General features: G+C 42.9%; 1 protein-coding gene across 1 annotated transcript in view; it reads left to right on the top strand.

The window, feature by feature from the left end:
- TSPAN4 (tetraspanin 4) overlaps positions 1-14,095 on the top strand; it is a 453,873-nt gene that overhangs the window by 151,816 nt on the left and 287,962 nt on the right. The window contains exon 3 of the mRNA XM_075162965.1: positions 2,847-2,928. The gene's annotated coding sequence lies outside the window, so the exon portion shown is untranslated. The remainder of the gene's footprint in view (positions 1-2,846; positions 2,929-14,095) is intronic.

The raw sequence follows: 14,095 nt of genomic DNA on the forward strand, positions 1-14,095 counted from the left end.
GCTGCTCCTCTGCTTCAGGCAAAAGTCCAGAATTTATTTCTGGGCTATGTGCCTGGTCAGTTGTACCTTTATATGTACATCTCTGTGCTAAAAAGCAAAAGGATTTACAGCAGAGGAGTTAAAGTTGTGGTGGTCTCTAAGAATATAAGTCAAGCTAGATCAAGCAATGCATAAGACACACAAGCACTTCCTTGGATTGGAAACAAGGCAGAAACTTCGGGTAGGTACATTGTAGAAACAATTCCTCCAAGTTTAATTTTACTCAAAATTTGGTTGGTTTTGCTGCTTTTGCCATTTGAAACTGGAACAAGCATGGAATTCTGTTTGTTCTAATAAGCTGGAAATGAAAATGAAGACACATTTGTCCCAGGGAGGTCCTTTTCAATATGTAGAGTTCTCCCAAGATGTCCTCCTGTTCATGCCTCACTTCTATAAAACCCTCTGTTGAGAGCTGCTGGGATAAGAGTTTGGATGCGTTTTTCCAGTTGTGAATAATCTGTTCCTGTACTGTGGATGCACTTTGGATTGAAGACGTTATGGGGGAAAGCAGATTTTGTATCTTGCGTGGCACTTTAAGCTCCGCGCCGGATGCAGTAATGCCGTTTTAAGCAGCAGAAGGGTTCAAAAGTGGGAGCGCTGAACATCCGTGTTTGTTCTTGTAGAGTCTGGTTGAATAAAACACGTCCTCCAGTGCCATCCTCTTCACTTGAAACTGGTGTTTGAAGTTCACCCTTTTGGATGACTTTGAACTGAAGGCAAGGAAAGCCTACTGGGCAAACAAGTGTCAAAGGCCTTGTAGGCCTTTTGAAAGAGTGAAATCACTCTCTGATCTCACTGGTTTCAGTCAGGTTATTAGGTCTTTAAGCATCTTGTCTTTGAGGATTAGTCTGAACTTGTAATTGTCCATTTCTGATGGTTTCCGTCACTCCAAGTGCACTAATCCTGCCTTGAACAATAACCACGGCAGTCATTGCATTGGCATAAAAACTCTTGTTATTCTGCTTATAACGTGCTCCACTTAAAAGCTTTCCCTTCAAAGCCTTTCAGCCAGTCCATAATTGGGGTGATGGAGGGTGAGGAGCACGGGCAAAGCTGAGCAGAGCCATAGCACTTGATAAATCCCTTGTTCTCAAGTTCTCTGGGCTCCTGGAGGAAGGGGAGTGTCGTCAAGCCACCTTTTCACTAAAACCTGCTGGTAGCAAGCTGGCGGAGTGTTGATTCCTAGGCGGTTTGCATTAGAAGGTGATCTAACGTCTGCACCTGCCAAGTGCCCTGTGGGCTTTGAGAAGACTTCTTGTGTAGTTTAGAAGCAGTATGCATTTAGAAGCAGTATGTTCTTGTGACAGAAGTGAAGGGCCACGAAGATGATTAAGGGGACTGGAGCATCTCTCATATGAGAAAGGGCTGAGAGAGCTGGGACTATTCAGCTTTGAGAAGAGAAGGCTCGGGGGGGATCTTATCAATGTATATAAATACCTGAAGGGAGGTTGCAAAGAAGGTTGGAGCCAGGCTCCTTTTAGTGGTGCCCAGTGACAGGACAAGAGGCAACGGGCACAAACTGAAACATAGGAGGTTCTGTCTGAACATCAGGAAACGCTTTTTTGCTGTGAGGGTGACGGAGCCCTGGCACAGGTTGCCCAGAGAAGTTGTGGGGTCTCCATCCTTGGAGATCTTTAAAAGCTGGCTGAACACGATCCTGGGCAACTGGCTGTAGGTGGCCGTGCTTGAACCAGGGTGGTTGGACCAGATGACCTCCAGAGGTCCCTTCCAACCTCAACTGGTCTGTGATTCTGTGAAACTAAGTTTTAATACAGAGCATCACGTGGGCAATGTCCTGACCTGGGATGGAGGCTTAATTTTCCTGCTGTCTTGTCTCCTCCAGAGCTATGTGCAGTCATCTCATTCTTTTGTACAGTATGGTCCCACTAATGACACCTTTTGCTGTTCTATCGATTTTTTTTTTTTTTTTAAATTATTTTTTTTATTTTCAGTTTATTAAAAACCCTCCAATTTCTCTGTCCATGAGATTTTGGGGAGATCTCAGCTTTCACTTAAAATATAAATAAAAAATTATATTTTTTATTAATAGTCTTTGTGGTTACAGAGAAAAAGATCAAAAGAATAACTTTCTAAAAAGCCAAAATATTAGGTAATAAAGAGATTCTAATGCTCAGTGTTCTATAAAAACATTTTGATTTTAGGAAGCTGATTTTTGATTTTTCTTTAGATTAACTCGGCAGTATTAGTTTCGTGTATTTTCTGTTCTTCAACAAACTTTTTTCCCCCCAAAATAATGGATTTATATATTACGTATTCTGGATGTGTAGAATTCATGTATGCATCTTTTTTGAGTCTCAAGTCCATGAAGTGCTCATATCTGATCCAGTGTTTAATGTGATTCAGATTATGCAAAGAAGCTGATAATGATACCCTGCTCTAATTAAGTGCTTGAACATGGGCCTAAGTGGAAACATGCTGTGTGGGCTGTTCAGAAGTGCCCATGGGAGAAAGGAGCTTAAGTCCCGTTGAGAGTGAAGAGCTTGGTCCCACCAGCTGGAGAGCGTGATGTCTGCCCCACGCTCTGCTCCCGCGGCTGTCGCGGGGGTTGTTCTGATGGCTTCGTGAGCCAAGCCACGGGTTTCATGCACCATGCCTTTACAGTCACACTAATGAAAACTCTTACACCTTGCCAGGTTTTTCTCTATTAGGTTTCAATCCAGTGATTTTAGTCCGGTTAATGAGGGTCTCTCTTTTGTCCTTCCCGAAAGACGCGGTTAGAGCGAGTTGTTTTCCTTGCATTTTGCAAAAGACACGTGGCTTCTGACACGCAGGCTCCTCTTTTGCAGGTCCCCGCTTTGCTGGTTGCGGAGAGGCCACCTTGTCAACTGGGATCACGTCAGGTGCTCTGAGCTCCCGTTCCTGCATCAGGTACGTGAGTGGCTGTGATCAGTTTATTGATCTAAAGTAAAGTTCTGAGTGGATAATTGCATTTGAACTTAAGGCCTCGGTGAATGGCTTTTTAAAGAGTAGAAAAGACAATCTGCAGAAGCTATTATAGTTAATATAATGGATCAGGCTGGTAACAGAGATGTTGCTTACTGCTGGTGTGGACTGTATTTCCTTGCTTCCCTCGGGGTGGGATGGCTTGAAAAGACATTGTGCTGAGCCCTTCGGGTGAGGGGACCGAAGTGGGCATTGAATTATTATCCCCTTTTTTCCCCTAGTATTACTGGCAAACTAATCTAACTTCAAGTGATGTGGGTACTGTTTGCCTGAACACTTTCCAAGCCAGATCAATTTTTTTCCACTTATGATGAAGACTGATATGTATGAGACTTCACTATTTAAGAAAAAATAATAATAAAAAAAAAAATCCTGTCTACCAGAGTCATGCGTGAAATCTGTCCATCTTCATTCTTTCCCCCTTGAACCTGCGTCTTTTGTGCACAGTCTATGTATTTTGAATAGGGAAAAAAACCAACCCAGTCTTCCAATCATGTTATAAAAACAGTGGAGGTGTTGAAGAACACGCTGTGGTAAGGGAAGGACAGATAAACAGATTAAAAAAGAGGTGCTGCAGCATCTGGCACCGTTGCTGTAAGTATATAGTCGATCACCCAGCAACAAATGACTAAGACACCAAGATATATTTAGGATAATCTCACAGAGCGCAGCCCCTGAAGTGGGGAGGAAGGAAGAAGATGTTACATTGGAGCTTATGTTCAGTCCCCTCTAAAGCCCTATAGGGAAAAATATTTCTGAATCTTCTGGAAGAATAAAGCTAAAAGTAAAACACTGTAATAACTTCCAAGTGGGTGGATCTATTTGAAGCGGTGAAGCTTTTAAAAGGAGGGTTAGTCTTCCCCCTTTCTTTGATTTATCTTAAATACTTCCTATTTTGATCTCCTTTAAACAGTTACAGTGGACATAGTGACCAGCCCCAACGTCCAGTTGAAAGTCAGATTTTGCCAGAAATCTGGAAAGAAAAGTAATTTCTCGTTTGCAGTTGAAATAAAAATCCGCGTGATAGCAAATGGCAAGCGCTCACTGTCGACAAGCCACTGGAGACACTCAGAAAAGCAATCACCACTGCGTGGTGTGCCTTTTAACTGGGGGTTGCAGGTGACTATTTAAATCCGTGTAGGTCTGTGGACTTCTGCAGCACATGCAAACTGAGGATTTGTCCAAGGTCTGTGGTGTGAAGCGGAATTGAAGTCGGGCAGCTGATGTTAATTGGTGTTACCTCTTGACTCAGGTGTTCTCATACTCTCAAAAGCTGGTATCTATCAGGAATTTTTATGTTGCTTGATTTTCAGTGACCCTTCTCCTCCAGCTCCTAGCTCTCGGGTTCTTTGTGGGAAAAGGTATTTTCTTTGCTTTTTTATATGTATCTGTGACTTCCATGTTAGTTACAACTGGAATTAAGATCTGTGCTATATAGTTAACATTACCTTGGGTCAATTGAATTGAATCAATCAAAGCTCAGTGATTTCTGCTAGAAAATAACTCTTTTTGTCACTTTTTCACCCTTTGTGTTGTCTATGAAGACTAAAATATCTGTGGTTGTTACAGGCCCCTCAGAAGGGCTACTCTGTCCGTGTAGGTTTTACAGTTAAACGGAGCAGGTTAATTTGGTAGAGTGGCCATAATTTACCACCTAATAGAGTCTGTAATCGGACTAGGGGTTTGCTTTGTTTTCTGAATCACTGCGTCAAAACTTGAGCAACTTTGCTTTCAGTTCTCAAACTGAATTACAGGTTTAGGCCAAGGCGAACACAGGCTTTCAGCAGCTGGACCGACCCAATTTTCTGCATTGCCACTTTACGATTTTGTTGGTTTTGTGTGATTATATATTTAACTCAAGCAGAGCTTCCAATAGGCAAGGATCGGAGAAGAGAAGGAGGCTTCTTTGTTTGCTTTGTTACTGTAAATATTCACACAGCGTCACTGTATAATTTAGAGGATACAGCTCTTAGGGCCGTGTCTACTCCCTCATCCTTACAGCATTGTGCACAGCAGTGCCGTATAAAGTCTGCAGGAAAAAGACCAAACAAAATCTGTTTCTCTGCAGAAAAGTTTTGTATCGAGTCTTTAAGATTGTCTTTAGATACTAAGGACAGACCCTTTTTTTTCTGTGGCGTAAGGGCTCCTAGTGAAACACAGTGAATGAATGCTGGGCGCATCTGTTGGGCTGGTAGTGAATGTATTTGATTATGGATGTAGTAAGTGTTTGTACTTTCAATTGTACAAAAGAAGCGTGAGTTTCCCAAGTAGTATTTCACCACTGAAATCAGGCAGTATGAATTGTCATCTCAAGGGCAGCGTCACTGGGAGGTGAGATTTAGCCAAAACGCTCACTTCTGCCGTACAGGCAAGGAGAGGGAGCGGGGGAAAAACGGCACACCGTCGTCTTCCTTCACTGGCAGAAAGGGAGGGAAATGTCTGCCTGCGTCGTGCAGGACTTACAGACAGACAGGGAGTCCAGACCAGAAGCTGTCAGGTTGTAGACTCAGGGATTTAAAATGATCTTTGTGCCATGAAAAGACTTTTTGCCCGGGTGCCGATGGTAAGAGTGGAGTCATTGTGGAGGGAGCAATGCTTTGCTTTCCCCACCAGTTACTGGTTTTCTTTAGCTCTTGCTGCTTCTTGCCTCACTACTGGCAGGGAGACTGGTTTGCCGTGCGAAACACCTTGGGGCTGATAGGATGGAGAAAACCCACAGGCTCCTTTGACAGCTGTGATCAATAAGAAGTGAAAAATCTCACTTTGAGAAGCCCTTTTCCAACTATAAACGGCAACAAAAGTCATGAAGGTGAAATCCCGATTTTAGACCAAATTGTGAAAGCAGAAGACCAGGAATCTGAGCCCAGGGAAAAGATTTGCAAACCTCTCTCTCCGCTTCTCTGCGTGCACCTCAGTCAAGGAAAGAACCGCACCGTGCCAGGCAGTCCTCAAAAATTCCTTCCTCAGACAGCTCATAAGCTGGAGCTTTGCTTAGCGCATCCCTGTGCTCTCAGGGCAGAAACAGGGCTTGCTGCAAGAGCTTTCATTATCGTATTGCAGTCGTCTCCAAAGGTCCCACTCGCCTTCTGACAGATGCTGCATTTCTCCAACTCTTGTGAGAGTCACGGGGAGGTGAGCAAACTTCATTAATAACATCTAGGCCGAAGGAGGGATCAGAATTAGCTTTTTAACCTGACAGGTCTAGTTTCAAGTAAATCATTTCTATGGAAGAAAAAAAGTTGTTTCTTTCCAAATAGATTTAATTGCCAGCAAGCTACATTGAAAAGAATAACAACTTTTAATTATGATTAGGGATAGACAGGAATTCCCAGAGCACCTGGTTAATCAAAAATAGAGGCTGCTGTATTATGGTGACAATGGCAAGTCATTCGGAAAGCATAATAGGAGAAGTTAAGTCTAACTGATATGTTTGTGTTTTGTGATGTTGAATAACTATTAGTATGGGCTGTTACCGTCATCTTTGTTTTGCAGGAAGCAGTGCAAGCGAATAAATACGGCTATATCCCGTATTGCTGTTTTACTCACAACTTAGCTGCTTATTTGGTTGATATGGAGTTTTTATTCCCTTTATGTTATGGATGCAGCTAGGGAATTTGGTGATAATGAAAATACAGAGCTCTTGCAATGAGCTTTGCGCTGATCTCAGTGTTTCGTGAAGTAGGATTAACCTCACATTGCAGATACGTAACAGAGAAACAAGTTTGCCCCCACAGTCACTGGGCTGGCAGGAGAACTGGGATGAGGATCCCTGCCCTGGAGTCCCAGCACGGGGCTCCCTCTGTCCGACCGTGCAGCCTCTGCTTTGGTTTGTTAATAGAACTGTAGTGGTATCATTCCTCCTAAGGATGTGGGGAAGGTTTTAGGTTCCCCAGATATTAATCAAGTGTCTTTTTCTCAGCACTAAATTAATTTTAAAGAAGAGATACAAAAATAGCACATCCTTTTGTATTAGCTATCATACGTCCTCTGGAAGCATCTTTGCCAAATGCATAAAAGAATGCAATTAATGGCTACCCAAAAGATTTATTCTATTATCTTGACTATCTTATTTGTAAAGTAGTTTGACATTTTATTTATCTGACCTATCTGTTGTTGTAGGGAGATTTTGTTTTATTACCCTTGAGAAGGCTGAAATGTTGAACAGGAAATACGGGAGCTCCTTTCATTCCTTTCTTACTACGAAATGTGAACTCAGACTGGAGCGTCAGCTCTGCCGTAAAGCAGAAATCTGGGCTTGTGGTGGGGACAAAATGGTACAAGGAGTCCGTTTACCTGGAGGAGTAAGAGCCGTGTTTGTATGGTCGTCTTTTAAACTGAACTTGTTTCTTCTTCAGCCAGTCCAGACATGCTTGACATCGGCTGAAGTCTCTTAAATTTAATTGCTTTGGGGTGTTTTTGTAATGGTATTCGGGTGTCCAATCCTCTCTGCAGTGCTTCATGATTTCCTGATTCCACCTTCGTGCACGCACACACGCTTTCCGTTTGGGAACACAAGTTAAATATTTGATTTGATTACGATCTCTGGGAAGCGCTATAAGTAGGAAGGTTTTTTTGAGTGGCTAGGAGAAAGCTCAGAGAGTCAGATCAGAAGCGAAGAAACCCAATTGAGTGGATTTGCAGTTTTCTGTGTCTGAGCGCACTATTTTACTTTGCATTGCCATTTTGAGTCAAAAAGCATCTGATTAATAGAAGCCTGGATGAAGAGATGTGCTGTTATAGTGTTTTTGGAGTCCTGTAGATCTTGAGTTTGGCACCCAAAAAACCCGTCCCTTTATGAAGGAGCTTTCGTCATATTAGAGAAAACCGTAAGGTAAATGAAACAAGCAAGTAGAGCAGGCATATATTATTAAGCATGTTTTGTGTGAGTAAATGAATATGCACAGTTCTAAAAGGAGTCTAAAACTGAGCTCTGCAAAAATAAATTGCTTTATCTTAATAATATACAACATTCAAGAAAGCCTTTGCTTTTTGAGAAAAAAATATAGGAAACTTTAGATCTTCTGGAAGCAAAGATAATTGTGCTTTTGCTTATTTTAATTACATTATCTTAAGTAGGTCACTCACATGCTTAAAACTGTGGAAAATTTAGGAAAGCCTAGGAGCCTGGCATAAGCGCAGAACCAAGGGACCTTGGTTCCAGTCTCCTTTTACAGATCAGTCCCTGTATTGCTCCAGCATTTTAGCATGGACTGCCTACAGTTAGAGAGAGCATTTACGTGTATTTGTTTTTTAATCCAGACCGGTGTTAGCACTTCTTTTCTGGATCAACTGATTTCATTACAAACATGTTCGTTGCAGTCAAGCTGTCTTGTAGCAGCAGTGATAAAAAGGTAAAATCAGGCTTCTGAAAACAGAAACAACTTCATATGATCAGGGATCGTACTGAATATTTGCTTTCTGATTTAAGGTGTGTTTTATGGCTCTAGAAGAATGAGGCAAAAATTACCAGCTCAGTTAGTTCCTAATTCCTTAAATGGGTGACCCCGTCTTCCAGGTGCTTAGGGTGCTGCTTGGGTTCTGAAAAGGTCTGACCTTTGGTGTCATCTTGGAGCAGCAGAGCTCCAAGCACATTTATAAACTGCTCTTCTCTTCCATGCCTAAGTGGTAGAACAGGGCTCCTCTGAAAATTTGAGTAAAGGGCTCTTTTGAAAGTATTTGGCTGCAAAGATACAACGTGGAGAGTACTAAAAGGAGGACTTCTGTCTCAGCTGGCTTTGCCCTGCTTCACTAGTGTAGATACAAGCTGGTCTTTAAACTCCTTGGAGACCCCCAAGAAATATGGTTATGAAAGTGATGCTGATGGGTATAATACATCTGGAAAATACTAGCATTTCTGAGGCGGTGGGTTTTCAGGCATGGCCTGTGTTACCAAAGGCAGTTAAGTGGGATTGCAGTACACAGAACATCTGTTTTAGGAAAAAATCTCTAGCCTCTGCCTTTTGCGCATCTTCTGCTGCTTCCATACTTGGTGGTCTTTTGGGAAGCTGGGTGAATTGCACAACCTGATCAGTGTTATCATTATTGTATTTTTTTTTTCTGATAACTCTACAGTTAATGGACAGGTCATGAAAACTTTTTCCTTTAAGCAAAGGGGCCAAGAGAGGCTGCTTTGGACCATCAGATGTTTGCTAGCTGGAGCTCTGCCAGCGTAACCTGAGGAGGTTGCGATGGTGGGGAGTCTTTCCCGGAGTTCAGGAAAAGATGAGGCAAGAAAGAGAGATCTATGCTGTGAGCAGAGAAGTTGCATAAAGCACGCTCTGTGGTGGAAACAAGTCATGCGAGGTGGTTAGCAGTGTAACTAATTCTTCCTCTCTTCGCTGTGAAGCCCAGCCTGCCCCTCTTTAAAAGCAAATGGCAGTTACTGGCAGCTTGAATTTCTCAATGGTGTTCGAAGTAACAGGGTTTTATAAGCACGAGATGCGATGTTTTCCTTCTGTTATAACAGCAGGTAAGCTTTCCCCCCCCCTCAGTTTGGCCAGGACTTCACCAGGCACAGAGAGGAGGGAGCAAGGTGGTAAAGAGGCAGAACCTCTGTTTTTTCCTCTTGGCTGCTGGGTGTAGACTCCCAGTGAGGGACAGGAGCCACACGGAAGTCCTGATCCCCAGTCCTTTCAATTCAAAGACCCTCATCTATTCCAAGAGATTTGAAACAAGCTCCAAGCCTGTCTCCTTCAATCCAGCTCGTAGTATTGCTGGCTGGCCAACTCGGAAGAAAAGAGATATTAAAATAATATTATCCTGGAGCATGCCCCTTCAGCGATACATACCCTGTCTTCTGCTTGCCTGGTGTTTAGCAGCACTGAGTCACAGCTGCGTTCACGAGCTCCTTGCCCGGTGTAACGAGAGTTCTTCCTCTCTTTCAACCCACAAACTGTTATGGCTGGTTACCAGAGGGGGGAAATGCTGAATTCTCTTTATAGCCCTGCCTACTCCTATCCCTGTTTCTCCTCAGTGCAGTGGATATTTTTTCTTCTCTGGTTTCTTCTGTAAGATCACAGGTGGTAGTGGAAGTGACCTTCATTTCAAAGACTTGAAATGAAGTTGAAACAAAATGAGCAAAGCTGTAGGGAAAGTGAATTTGATTGGAAAGTTTTCTCTGTGTGATCAGCCACATCCTAAGATCTGTCTACTCCTGGACTTTTCCTAGGATAAACTGTTTTAGGTTAATTATATAGATACAATCCCCTATGAGGACATTTGTTCTGGAGTAAGAGTGTCTATGTAGAAACTGAACTCTTAAAACCACTTGAAAGGATTTATTCTGCAGTAGCTACTTTGATTAATTTCTAAGCGTACCGGGACCTACAGCGATTACAGTTGGCATTGCTTCGGTACCTCACTGCTTGCTTAAAGTAGCTCGGAGAGTCATGAGTCAGGTTCAGAATTGTGCCCTTTCATTTTATTTAAACTAGCAGAAGCAAACAATCTTCTCGACTCTTCATCTAAAAACACCGCACTGCGTATCTGTATGCTGACTCCGCAAAACGCCCACCCTTTGCCTCCATCTCTTTCATAACAGTAGAGTTTAAACGTGGAAACATCTCTTAAGTCAGACAAGGATATTTGGCTCAGAAAATGAGGAGGTCAGTGTGTCACATGAAGCAAGACGTGAGGGGATGAGACGTGTCTAATGGAAACGACTGGAAAAAGGCAAGGGAAGAGTACTGAGGGAGAGAAAAACAGAAGTAAAGGGAGTGAAAACAGGAGAAAATGCGGGGAGAGGCTGCAAAATCCTGATGCAATTGAAACGAGTAGTTGTTGATACAGAGGAATTGCTTGGTGACTTTGGATAGACCGGGCTCCCCGCTCTCCAGAGCTGGAGCTCTGCTGGCTTCCCTGCCGAGCTGTCTCGCTTCGCCTCAGCAGAGAACTTGGCCTTCATCACTCAGAGGTTGCCGTCTGTCACAGTGAAGTATTTGTGCCTGTCTAAAGGCACTAACTGCCGCGCGTGTGAGCTCTGCTCTTGCTCCAGGATTGATGCTGTAGCTCAGCTGGGGGCCAAATGGTAGAGTCTCAGCCCCAAAAAAGCCCCAAAGCAGCTCCCACATCTCTCTGCGAGGTCCCCAAAGGAAGGGGGCAGCCCTCAGCTACGCTGCAGCCAAGGCTGTGGGCAGAGTAGCAATATTTAAAACTGAAAAAAATAAATGCTGTTCACCTCCGTGGTATCATTCATCTAAAGACCTTCAGTTTTATCATTGTCTGGATGAAACTTCACAGAAATTTGGTGAGATAGCTCAACTATTTCCAATAGGAATGGGAAAAGATACCAAAGGCAAATATCTACTGAATAAACGAGAGCTAGGGATAACCTTCAGCTTGCCTGAGCACATGGCCCCTGCCCTTGCCCCTGGACAGTGTGCACAGCTGCTTCTCCATCAAAAAAGTCTTTCCTCTGCGTGGAGCTCGTGAACAGCCTTGTGTTCTCTGGTTTTGGACCCCTGCTTCCTTATGTTCTTGATGTTCTGCTTGCCTTCGGTTCGTTGCCTGCAGTTCTGGTGAACCAGCATCTTTTAGTTGGCCAAGAGCTGACCTGGCTTGGCTGTGTGCAAATGCCTGGGTCGGTTCTCGGAGGATCTGCTTTGATCCAGGTGGAAAATGGAGCACTTAGTCTCTCACTGAAGGTCTTGGCTTCAGGTCAGCCGCACGAGCTTGATATTGCTCCCTTTTCTGGGGTCAACAGATGTTAGTTAATCCTTATTTGGTCCTGATTGCTTCAAAAGGTCTCCCTAGTCCCGGAGCGTTTGGCTGGATAGGAGGTGGTTAAAACTAACGGCCTGCAAACAGATGTGATTCACCCTCACCTTTCATTTATGCTAAGGGGGAAATATGATACGTGTGTTAGTCTGCAGCACTGACCAAAATAACTCCAACGCTTTGCACCCAGCGGGCAGCTGATGAACGTGCTGGCCTGTTTAGATGTCGCTGTCTCCCTGCAGTTACTGTTTAGACCCGAATGACAGAAACACAAATAAATTTGTGAAATCGAGAAGCAGTTACACTTCATGAACAACACAGGGTCAGATTCGAAACTGGTGGAAATTACCATAGCTTCATTAAAGTTTCATTTATTTGTATTTGCATTATTTTAGCTGCCTGATTTCACAGCTCTAATTTAGAGCGTGTCAATGCAAGTAACTGAATCAGCTCAAGGATGGTGGCAGTGGGCTCTGCTGTGAGGAGAGCAGAGCTGCACTGGGGGGGAGAGTTAGCCCTCTTAAATCAGATGTGCTGTCAGTAAAAATAATTATGTGGAACTACAACCTTAATAGAGTGATGTGATTTTATACCAGCTCTTGATATGACTAGTAAATTGTAGCTAAACTTTAATTTACCCACCACCCCCTGCTCTTCATGCTGAGTATCATAATCATGAAAGCTCCTCTCATCTGAAAATGGTCTTAAGACTTATCAGTATGAGGGCACTAAAGGTAGGCCAAGAGCAAGTCATATACTCGTATCATGAATTCACAAGCTAGTTATGTCCTGCCGGTGGAATTATAAAAGGAAGTTAGCATTCTGGAAGTCCTTTCCATAGTGCAAGTGCATATTGCATTTCTATTAATTTAATAACTTAAGCCTAACTTTTAAGCCTAACCTTTAATAATTTAAGCCTAACTTTTCTGAAAGTGCGGAGATGCTGTTTGTAATGGTTTTGGAAGATGCAAGGTCTGTTTATGGGCTCGGTCTCAACATGTCTTTCTGTTGTTATACAGCTGTTTCAAATTTAGTTTGACGTTAAATCTATGCAATTCCTTCATATCAACTGAATAATGCTTCTAGTGTCTCTGAGCTATAGGGGTTTTTTTGGTTAATTTTGCCAAACTTTATCTATTGCTTTATAGTTTAATAGAAATTGCCTGAAGGACTGAAGGGAGCTTCAGGTAACAGTATTTTTAAAAATTTTGATAGGGTGCAAGTGAAAGATACTTCATCTGAGACGAAGGGTTGTCCTGGTTTTTGCTGTTTAGTCAGCCCTTAGTTAGGATTTCTGGACATGTATGTGGCAAAGATTTAGATCTTCTTCGCCATTTTGAATTTCTTTAAGTTTCTTTTGACTTCAGTAGGTACTAAATCCAATAAGGGCAGGCATGTCGCTATAAAATTGAAGCAGAGACAGGAAATAGGCATTTGTCATATGGATGAATTTCAACAAGCTTGATTTCATATTGCTTTTTGAAAAGCAGCCTGGTATGATAAATGACAGCAAATGAAATTCTGCTTAATAGTTACTGACCTCTTTTTTTTTTTTTTGGTAGTATTCCTGCAGAAGATGCACTATTCAAGCCTAAATACAGAAAATAGACTGCAAGCACGTTACGAAGCTTTCCATGTGTATAAAGAGTGTTCTCCAAAGCACTTTGAGTAACAAGGTCTTGCTAAGTACGAGCAATTTTGCCATTGTATAGTTCTGTTACCAATGTGGAGGGACAGAAAAATGGAGACTCTCATGACAGATGTTAGCCATGTCCCTCGATGTATGTCTGCAAAGTCCTTGGACTTAAATTGAAATGTCCTCACAGACATTAACATATGTTGGTTGGTCACTGATTCTCTGCTCCCTCTCTTGCCAAACACATAGATAATGATGTTTATCCCTGACCACAATGGGTAATCTCTGTAATTTTAGAAGTATTTATTGCCAAGGTCAAAATGAAGTGGCCTGCCAGCAAAGCTGAAGGAGGGGAATAGCTCTTCTTTGAAAGAGAGAAGATGGCCAGATTATTTAGCAGCGAGTGTCTAATGTTGGCTATCTTCATACCACGCCTTCGTTCCGTAACAAAGAAAAGCTCATGGAAGGGGAAGACTTTCACTGCTAGGAAGTCTTTCCAGCCATGGGAGAGCTCTTTTGTGCTGTCTGGGTTACAGAGAATACAGCGTGTACAGGAGGGTGCAGATTGTCTCATCTCACCTACTGCATGTGGACAGTGGAATCAGCAAAGGTCATCCACGGAGAGCAGCCCTGGGAGCTGCTACTGCCAGCTGAACCACCTCCTTTAAAATCTTTTTGGGGCACATTGTTAGATGCCCGTTAGCAGAAATACATTTATTAGTATAAGGACACAGAAAAACC

This window comes from Calonectris borealis, chromosome 14 (genome assembly GCF_964195595.1).
Source record: "Calonectris borealis chromosome 14, bCalBor7.hap1.2, whole genome shotgun sequence".
NCBI lineage: Eukaryota > Metazoa > Chordata > Aves > Procellariiformes > Procellariidae > Calonectris > Calonectris borealis.